The sequence below is a fragment of the Chrysochloris asiatica genome, unplaced genomic scaffold (genome assembly GCF_000296735.1).
Source record: "Chrysochloris asiatica unplaced genomic scaffold, ChrAsi1.0 scaffold00258, whole genome shotgun sequence".
Taxonomy (NCBI): Eukaryota; Metazoa; Chordata; class Mammalia; order Afrosoricida; family Chrysochloridae; genus Chrysochloris; species Chrysochloris asiatica.
This window is the reverse complement of record NW_006408776.1, coordinates 3,848,537-3,858,618: the sequence shown is the minus strand read 5'-3', so window position 1 is coordinate 3,858,618 and position 10,082 is coordinate 3,848,537.

Genomic DNA, 10,082 nt, shown 5'->3' with positions numbered 1-10,082 from the left:
ACATTCCTTTATATGTGGTTCAGAGTTCTGGGACCATCCCCTGAGCCTGCTTGGTCCCGTATTCTGTGTTGTTGTTGGCGGAGCTCTTTATTGCACTTCCTTCCATCTTTATTGCTTACTGCATCATTCAATATTTTGCTTGTTGTTATTGCTGTTGTTAAGTGCCATCAAGTCAGTTCTGACCCATAGTACTTCCAAGGAGCAGCCGGTGAACTTGAACCACCGACCTTTTAGTTCAAACCGACTTTGCAGTCCAACGCATTAACTCACAGGGAATCCTTCAGTATTGAAACTCCAGGCTTGAAGAGTTTTCTTCAGCTCTTTCAGCTTGAGAAATGCTGAGTGTGTTCTTCCGTTTTGTTTTTTGAATTTCAGGCTATTGTACATTTTATGAGAATACTTCATCATCTCAAGCTGTCCTTTGAAATAATCTGCGCAGCTCTTTACTTCATCATTTCTTCCATTCGCTTTAGCTTCTCTACATTTAAAAGCAAGTTTCAGAATTGCTTCCAACATTCCCTTTGTTCTTTTCTTTCTTTACTGGCTTTCTAATGACCTTTGCTTTCTTCATGTGGGATGTTCTCGATGTCAACCCACAACTCCTCTGATCTTTGGTCATCAGTGTTCAATTTGTAACAGTTTTTCTTAATATGGTCTTTTGATTCATATGGTATATACTCAAGGTCATATTTTGGACTTGCTTTTTAGTACTAATCATGGGAAAAACTATTTTTGTATAGCAGCAGCTTTAGAGCCATTCTTTGCTGGAGTAGTCTAAATCCAGAGGAAGAGGAAGGTTAAAGAGGAAATGTGAAATGACTCATCAATAGCTACAGGATGCCAAACATCTGGTTGAAAACAGAAAAGGTTCATTTAAAATTCTAGATGCTTCCAGTTTCCAGTTGTTTGGCATTATGTAACAGCTGATGATTGTTATCCTTGGATCTTTGTGAATTGAACTGATTTGAAAATTAGAATACTGTGAGGGAAATGTTAAACAAAAAGGAACAAAGACTGTAAGCATGGTGTTAATTCATCACATAGAAAGGGGCTTCAGAAAGTTTGTGGAAAATTTTCATTATCTTTCAGATTCTATTTTCCCACAAACTCCTTCAAGCCCATCTCACATGTTAGCAGGAAAGCTGTCCCTATGTATTGAGGTATGAGACCATAGTCCTTTATCTAATGCTTTTTAAATCTGTCCCCAGGAGATTCATATGAATTATAGCTTTGTTTCTATGCTTTATCAACAGTAAACATCTGCACATCATCCTATCCTTAACTTCGCTAGGATGACATCATCTGTTTTCAAAAGTTTCCTTTACGTCATCTGCTATGAATGTGGTTACTGCCCTTGATGCAAGTACATTTATTAGGTAGTAGTCCTGCATCTCCAGTTTTCATTGTTACACCGCTTCAGGACTTTCAGCTTCTAAAATCTCTTGGCTTGCTGCCTCAGCGAATTTACCTGTTTTCTCTAACTCTCATGGAAAAGACATTCCCCACATGTGAGTCTCATCTAAGATTTGCTGTTGTTAACTGCCCTCAAGTCAGTTCTGACCCATAGCAACCCCGCATAGGGTTGCTGAGGAGTGGCTGGTGCATTTGAACCTTCGACCTTGTGGTTAGCAGTCCAGTGTTTATCCTACAGCGTTAGGCAACTTCTAGTACCTGGAGAGCACAGCATATTTCACAGACATCAGTTATTCAACCTTCTGGAAAAAATTACTCTAACTACAATTGCCATTCATTATGCAGCAACTCCTCATAATCTGCAGTCTGCTGTTAAGGACAGTAGAAAAATGAAATGTTACATAATTTGGCTTTAAATCGATGCCTCTCAAATGTTAATGTGCATATGAATCACGGATGGATCTTGTTAAAATGCAGAGTCTGATTCAGTAGGTGTTCCCATTATCTGTTGCTGCACAGATAATTTCTCTCCAACTTAGTGGCTAAAATCAGCAACCATCATTTATTTTGCTCACAAGCATGCAATTTAGGTAAGGTGTGGTGGGTTAGCTTGTCACTGATTCATGTAAGGTTAGTTGGGACTGTTGCGAATTTGGGGCGACTTGATAACTGCAGTCTGGAATCGCCTGCAGGCTCCCTCACGCACCTGGCTGTGAGATACTGCATGCTGACTAGACCTTAAGTCTTGACTACAAAACCCATCGGTATTCTTTGTGGATGCCCCACTTCCTTACAGTATCTTGGCTGAGTGTTTGTGTCTCATCAAGAGTCCCAAGACAGAAGTGCACAGCATTTCTATGACCTAGCCTTGGAAGTCCTGTCGCATCACTTCTGCCATACTCTATTGGTCAAAACAGTCATAAAGGTCGGCCCAGGTTTAAATGGGAGGGGCAGTGACTCCATCACTTGATGGGAGAAGGGTCAACTTCACATTGCAAGAAGAGCATGTGAGAAGGAACATATTGTAGTGATCATGTTTAGAAAATACAGCCTGCCACAGTATTTTCTAAATATGGTCATTACAGTATGTTTGTGGGACCTGAACGTCTTCATTTCTACCATCCAGGTGATACCAGGGCAATTGATGCTGAGACCACACATTGAATAGCAAGGGTCTAGACCACTTAATGGAGTCCTGGTATGGCACTGTAGGTCAATGCACTGGACTGCAGTTGATTTGAACCACAAGATTGGCGGTTCAAGCTCACCAGCTGCTCCTTGGAAACTCTAATAAGTGTTGCTATTGGCTGGAACTGAGTTGATGGCACTTAACAACAACAGGCCACTTAATGGATCTTAGCTGAAAGCAGAGAATACCAGAGATGTTTACTTGTGTTTTATTGACGACGCAAAGGCATTTGACTGTGTAGATCATGACAAACTATGGACAACGTTGAGAAGAATGGGTGTTGCAGAACACTTAATTGTGTTCATGAGGAACCTGAACATAAACCAAGAGGCAGTCATTTGAACAGAACAAGGGAACACTAAATGGTTTTAAATTAGGAATGGTGTGTGCCAGGGTTGTATCCTTTCACCATACTTACTCAATTTTTATGCTGAGCAAATAATCCGAGAAACTGGATTATATTAAGAAAAATGTGGCATGAGGATTCAAGGAAGAGTCATTAACAACCTACAATATGCAGATGATACAACCTTGCTTGCTGAAAGTGAAGAGGACTTAAAATACTTACTGATGAAGATCAAAGACCATAGCCTTCCGTATAGATTGCATCTCAATGTAAAGAAAACAAAACTCCTCACCACTGGATCAGTAAATAACATCATAAATGGAGAAAAGATTTAGTTGTCTTAGTTGTCTAAGACTTCATTCTGCTTGGATTCACAATCAATGCTCATGGAAGCAGCAGTCAAGAAATCAAACAATGTATTACATTAGGCAAATCTGCTGCACATGACCTCTTTAAAATGTTAAAGAGCAAAGATGTCATTTTGAGGACTAGGGTGCACCTGACTCAAGCCATGGTATTTCCAATGATCTCATACACATGTGAAAGGACAATGAATAAGGAAGACCTGGGAAGGAGCAATGCATTTGAGTTGTGATTGTGACAAATACTGAAAATATCATGGACTGCCAGAAGAATAAACAAATCTGTCTTAGAAGAAATTCAGCCAGAATGCTCCTTAGAAGTGAGAGCAGGGAGATGTCATCTCTCATACTTTGGACATGTTATCAGGAGGGGCCAGTCCCTAGAGAAGGACATCATGCTTGGTAAAGTGGAGGGTCAGCAAAAAAGAGGAAGACCCTCCAATGAGACGGATTGGCACTGGCAACAGCAATGGAGTCATGATAGCACTGATTGTGAGGGTGGTGCAGGGAACAGTGTTTGGTTGGGTTGTGCATAGGGTTGCTATGAGTTAGAGCTGACCAGGCAGCACCTAACACCAACAGAAACAACAGCAACAGTGTTATAACTAACATATGAATTGCCTAGTTATTTAAAAAAATAATGTATGAGTAAAGTTCTTGGTTGCAGGTAGCAGAGAGAGATTCTGAATCAAAGGATCAAAGAGGAAACCAGTCGTCAGGACTTAGAGCTCATAGGACTATAACCTCGGCAACTCTGAAGCTGTAAGAACTAGATGGAGCCTGGCTGCCAAGATCAACTATTCTGACCAGAGCCACAGTAGAAGGTTCCAGATACAAAGGAAGAAAAACGTGAAACCAAACTCAAATTCCTTAAAAAGGCCTGACCTATGGGTCCAAAAGATACTAGAGGAAACCCGAGACTATCACCTGAAAATATTCTTTGAGCATGGAATGAAGCTATCACTAGGTATACCCTTCAGCCAAAAAGAGATTGGCTTACAAAATAAAAGAGTATTCCCTTTAAGTAAGGTGTTCCCTCAAACAGTGAACTATATGAGAACCAATGGTCAACGTTTACCCAAAAGCAAAAGTGAGAAGGCAAGGAGGGGATGGGAAGCTAGATCAATGGAAACAGAGCAAACAGAATGTTAATAATAACAGTGCTGACACATTGTAAAAATTGCAACCCATGGCACACAATAATCTGTATAAAAATTGTTAAAAGAGGACTTAAGTAAATTACTGCATAAACTTTTACCTAAAATGCAATATATATTTTTATTTTTTTAAAGAAAGAGATAGATCCCATCTAACTTAAGCAGGGAATCCCCGGGGGGAAATGGACAGTTAACATGGTTGGCTGCTAACAATATATTTGAGTTCCCCTAGAAGTGCCTTGGAAGAAAGACCAGGCAAACTACTGCTGAAAAACTAGCCATTGAAAATCCTATGAAGCCCCCTGAAATTATTGCTCTGAGGTAATCTTTAAATGTTAAATCCCCTGATGTCTTCTTCAAACCAAAGAACGGTGGTTCTGTGCCATGGAGTCGGTTCCGACTCATAGCGACCCTGTACAGGGTTTCCAAGGCTGTAAATCTTTATGGGAGCAGAAAGCCTCATCTTTCTCCCATCGAACAGCTGGTAGTTTCAAACTGCTGACCTTGCAGTTTGCAGCCCGATTTGTAACCACTACACTACCAGACATCTTTAAACCAAAGAATGGTTTAGCTTAACTAATAAAGAATGTCTGCCTTGAGCGCAGCATTCTTTTATACGGATTACATTGTCAACAACAACTCCAACCATTTGATTGGAAATAGAGAACAGTGAGGGGTGAGAACAGCTGCACAATTTGAAACAACTAATCAATGTTACCAAAGTGTACGTGCAGGACCTGTCAAACTGGTGTATGTTTTGGTGTGTGTAATGTCAACAAGAAAAATAAAATATTTCCTTAAAAACCATATTGGAGCTCAAGTCTATTCAGATGTACAAAGGATTTCTATGAATTGGAATCAATTCCACAGCAATTAAGAACTTGAGCAGAAAAGGATTTCTTAGACTCAGTAGTAGGCAGGGAGACCAATCTTTGAAAAGGGCAGGATCCAAGGAAGTCCCAAAGAGCCAGAAGATGTAAACTGGGGACATGACCCAGCGTAACCCTCCACAGCCCATCCTGGAAAACACAGTGACCCTCTGTTCTTGTGTTGCGCTCTTGGTTTCCCATAAGTTACAGAAGGTTTCCGTAAGTGAAATGTAAGAACTTAGATCAACATTCCTGCTTGGGCTCCTCACAGAGGCGGAGAGACAGTCCCCGGAAGTAAACCAGGATGTCATAAGGCTTCCTTCCCCAAACCTGTATGTTGTTCTGTGGTTGTTAAGTTCTGTTGAGTCGGTTCCAACTCATAACGACCCTGTACAGAGTTTCCAAGGAGCTGTTGGTGGGTTTGAATTGCCGACCTTGAAGTTAGCAGTCTAATGATTTTCCTACGCCAGAACGCCGTTATATGTTGTCTGTAAGTAATATGTCGAATTTTTAAAAATGAGAAATTAGTGCATATTGATTGTGGAAAAATACATTTTTTTCCCTAAAACTGAGCTATTGCACATATTCTTTATAATCAACTTTTCCCCCCATCTGTCAACATATTATGATAATTTTTACATGTCATTGACTCTTTATCTACAATATGCCTTTGAATGACAGCATGGTGTTTCTTCCCTGAATTTAAGATACTTAGATAATTTGTTTTCCTTTTTAACACTGTAAATAAATCTAGGTTGAACACATACTTCCTCTTTTTCTCTCTCTCTTTGTTGTTGTTTTTGTTATGTAACGTGGCCGACTCATAACGACCCTGTACAGAGTTTCCGAGGCTGTAAATCTATACGGGGAGGAGCTCTGGTAGCGTCGTGGTTACAAATCGGGCTGTGAACGTCAGGGTCAGCAGTTTGAAACTACCAACTGTTCCGCGGGAGAAAGATGAGGCTTTCTGCTCCCGTAAAGATTTACAGCCTTGGAAACTCTGTGCAGGGTCGCTATGAGTCGGAATCGACTCCATGGCACTTAACAACAACAACAACAAATCTGTATGGGAGCAGAAAGCCTCTCCTTTCTCCCGCAGAACAGCTGGTGGTTTCAAACTGCTGACCTTGAAGTTAGCAGCCCAATTCGTAACCACTATGCTGGATGAGGTAATTGAGACCTACTGTATACAGAAGGAACTCTGGTAGTGTAGTGATTACGAATTGGGCTGCTAATCTCACAGTCAGCAGTTCGAAACTACCAGCTATTCCATGGGAGAAAGGTGAGGCTTTCTGCTCCGGTAAAGATTTACAGCCTCAGAAACCCTGTACAGGGTGGCTATGAGTCGTGGTGTGGTGCTGTGAGTTAATGCGCTGGACTGAAAAGTCAGTTTGAACCACAAGGTTGGCGGTTCAAACCTCTCTGCGGAAACTCTATACAGGGTCGCTACAGGTTGGTACCGACTCGACAGCGCTTAAACAACAACAGATACCAGATCCTATGCCAAGTGCTTCGTGTGTGCTGTCTCATTTGTTCCTTACAATATCCCTGTGAGGTACATACTATTATTATCACTTTACAGATGAGGAACATGCTGCATAGAAACTAAAAACAATTTTTCCATGAATTTTCTGAAACCCCCTCATATATGCAGCATTTGCAAATATGTATATGCAAATGCCTACAATTATACTGGGATATTCTCCTGTATGGACTCCTAGTATAACACTGTAGGATCAACACTGGACTACAGATCACCAGGTTGGCAATTCAAACCCACCAGCCATGTCTCAGAAAGCCGATACAAGGTGGCTGTAAGTTGGAATGCCTTTGATGGCACTTAATAGCAACAACAACAACAATAGTAGATACTACACGTATATAAGTTTGCAACAGTAATAACCAAAAATTTGTGATTACACAAGTAGTAAATGCAGGGTCTCCATGAGTTGAAACTGACTCGACAGCCCTTAGAAACAACACATGTAGTAAGGCCATATGTTTATAAGAACATACGAAGGGGCTTCAAAGGTCATGGGAAAATTCCATTCTCTTTAATTCCCTTTTTCCACAAACTTTTTTGAAGATTCAAAGAATTGAATGTTGGTGTTCTTAAGTGCCTTCGAGTTGCTTCTGACTCATAGCCACCCTGTATAGGGTTTCTGAGGAGTAGAATGGTGAATTTGAACTAAGGACCTTGTGGTTAGCAGATTTGTTGTTGTTGTTAATTGCCGTTGGCTGAGTCAGTTCTGACCCATAGCGATCCTGTATAGGGTTTCCTGAGGAGCAGCTGGTGACCTTGACCTGCTGACCTTGAGATTCAAATTGACATTGTAATACAGTGCCTTACCCTACAGCACCACTGATAAGCAGGTCAGTGGACCTTGTGGTTGAGTGCATATCCTACAGGCCACACCAGGACTCCAAAGAATTGAATATCAACAGCTAAATGCGTCTGAAAATTCCATCACAATAGTAGAAAGCTATATAAGGAAGGAAAACAGGACAAAGAAACACAACTAAATATTACCATATACCTATTGTTTCTGTGTCAACTCTGACACATGGTGTCACCATGTGTATCAGATGCTGCATAGGGTTTGCAATGACAGATTTTTTTCAGAAGTAGATAATCAAGTCTTCTTTATGTGATACCTCTGGGTGATTTCAAACTTCCAACTTTTAGGTTAGCAGCCAGCCAAGTGCCTTAATCATTTGCACCACCCTGACACACAGAGGGTCACTATGAGTCAAAATTAACTCAGTGGTGACTGTTCCAATCAAGTGTAATATATATTAGAATATGGGATATCTGTGCACAGGAGTGAGAATTGGTTAGGAGGATAAAGGAATTAATACCATACAAGTGAGTTAACTGGTAATTGAGTAGGAAGGAATTCTAAAGAGTAAAAGTCTTACAAGTAAAGTGTCATGTAGTCTACAGGAAAGTGGGAGCCATTATTTAGAAGCTCATGGGTTTCTCTGAAATATTCAAACAAATCAACTATTTGATTCTACACTGATCACACTAGTTTTCAGGATAAATAGCCTTTTATATCTTTGTAGAAGCAGTAACAAAGAGGAAGGAGATCTTGAAAAAGTTCATGGGGAAATCACATGATCTTTTATTTTTATTACTTTCTCATAGGGTTGTTGGGACGCATAAAGAAGACAATATAGAGAAAAACAACATCCAAACCAAACCCACAAACAATATTTCTGCCGATCCGATCCTGCCTCATACTGTCCCCATGTGATACAGACCCTAACTGTTCCTTAAGCTTTTCTTGGCTGTAATCTTTGTCTGTTTTTTGCTTTTGTGGAAAAGTTCCCAAAGCTTGGTTCTAATGAGAAAATAAATATACATTATTTCCTTTCAAGTACATGGGGGAAAACAAAACAAAATAAAAAACAGACAAAAAAGAAAGATAGCAATTTCTTTTCTTTTTTCTCTGTTTAACTGTATTTTTTTTTTTAAATTAACTTTGCTATTAACTCTCGGGTTTCATTATCTTTTAATTCTATTTTCCCACCATTTTTTCAAGCCCCTGTAAAGTTTTGGTCTGTGTGCTCTATTATTATCAAACGCACTGTCTGAACTTGGTACTCCTTCAGTCACATTAGGAGATGTAGTTACAGCAGAAGTGAGAGGGGGGTGTGAAGACAGGGCACAATGGTAATTAGTTGCTAATTAGAAATTTTGAACTATTAGGGCAATCATCATAGGAAAATCCCACTCAACATTTTATGTAAGTTCAGAATGCCCCAGGGTAGCTTATTAACTTCTGAAAATCTTAGCAGGCATGAGGTTGAGGTTGATCAGCATTTCTGTTACCCACTCAGTTTTGGGAGGTTATACCTTTGGTATGGAGCTCTGTCAGTCTGCTGTTTGTTAAATCCAGGTTTCTATGCCTTTTGATTTTATTGTAAAGCTGCTGTTAAAAGGAAAAATAGATTGTAAAGAAAATTGGCTTAAATATACATTCTTTTCATATTGGACTCAGTCTTCCTTCTCTTTCCCTAGGAAAGTTTGTTTTTAGAATTTGATCAGATAGAAACGTACAAACACAAAGGCATAAACAAATCTCAAAGACAAAGTCATGATGTCCTTACATGAACCTTACTTCATGGTGATGCTTTTCAGAACTTTTCAATAACAATGAATGAAAGAAATCTTGGCAACATGATTCTTTTTAACTTCAAATTACAATTGAAAACCTAATTTGAGCCAGTAAAAAAATCAGAGAAACAATCAGGAATGCAGCCAAAAATGTACTCTGGACAAAACCCAGTTACAAACTTGTCGTCAGATTGATTCCAGCTCATAGTTTCCCTATATGACAGAAGAGAACGGTCCCAGAGGATTTCTAAGAAGCAGTGTCACATCTTCTTCCTCACAGAGCAGTAGTGGTCAAACCGCTGACCTATTGGTGAGCAGTTCAGTGGTTAACCACTGCAAGGCCAGGGTTCCTGTTACCTAACTATGCTGTTACTGTTAGATGCTGTCAAGTCCGTTACAACTCAGAGACTCTGAGCACCACAGAATGATATGCTGTACGATTCTCTGCCATCCTCATGACTGTTGTGACTCTTCATTGTTGTAGCTGCTCCATCCCATTGAGGTCTCCCTCTTTTTCACTGACCCTTCACTTTACCCAGCATGATGTCCTTCTCCAGGAATTGGTCCCTCCTGACAACAGGTCTAAAGTATGAGAGTTGAAGTCTTACCATCCTGGCTTCTAAGGA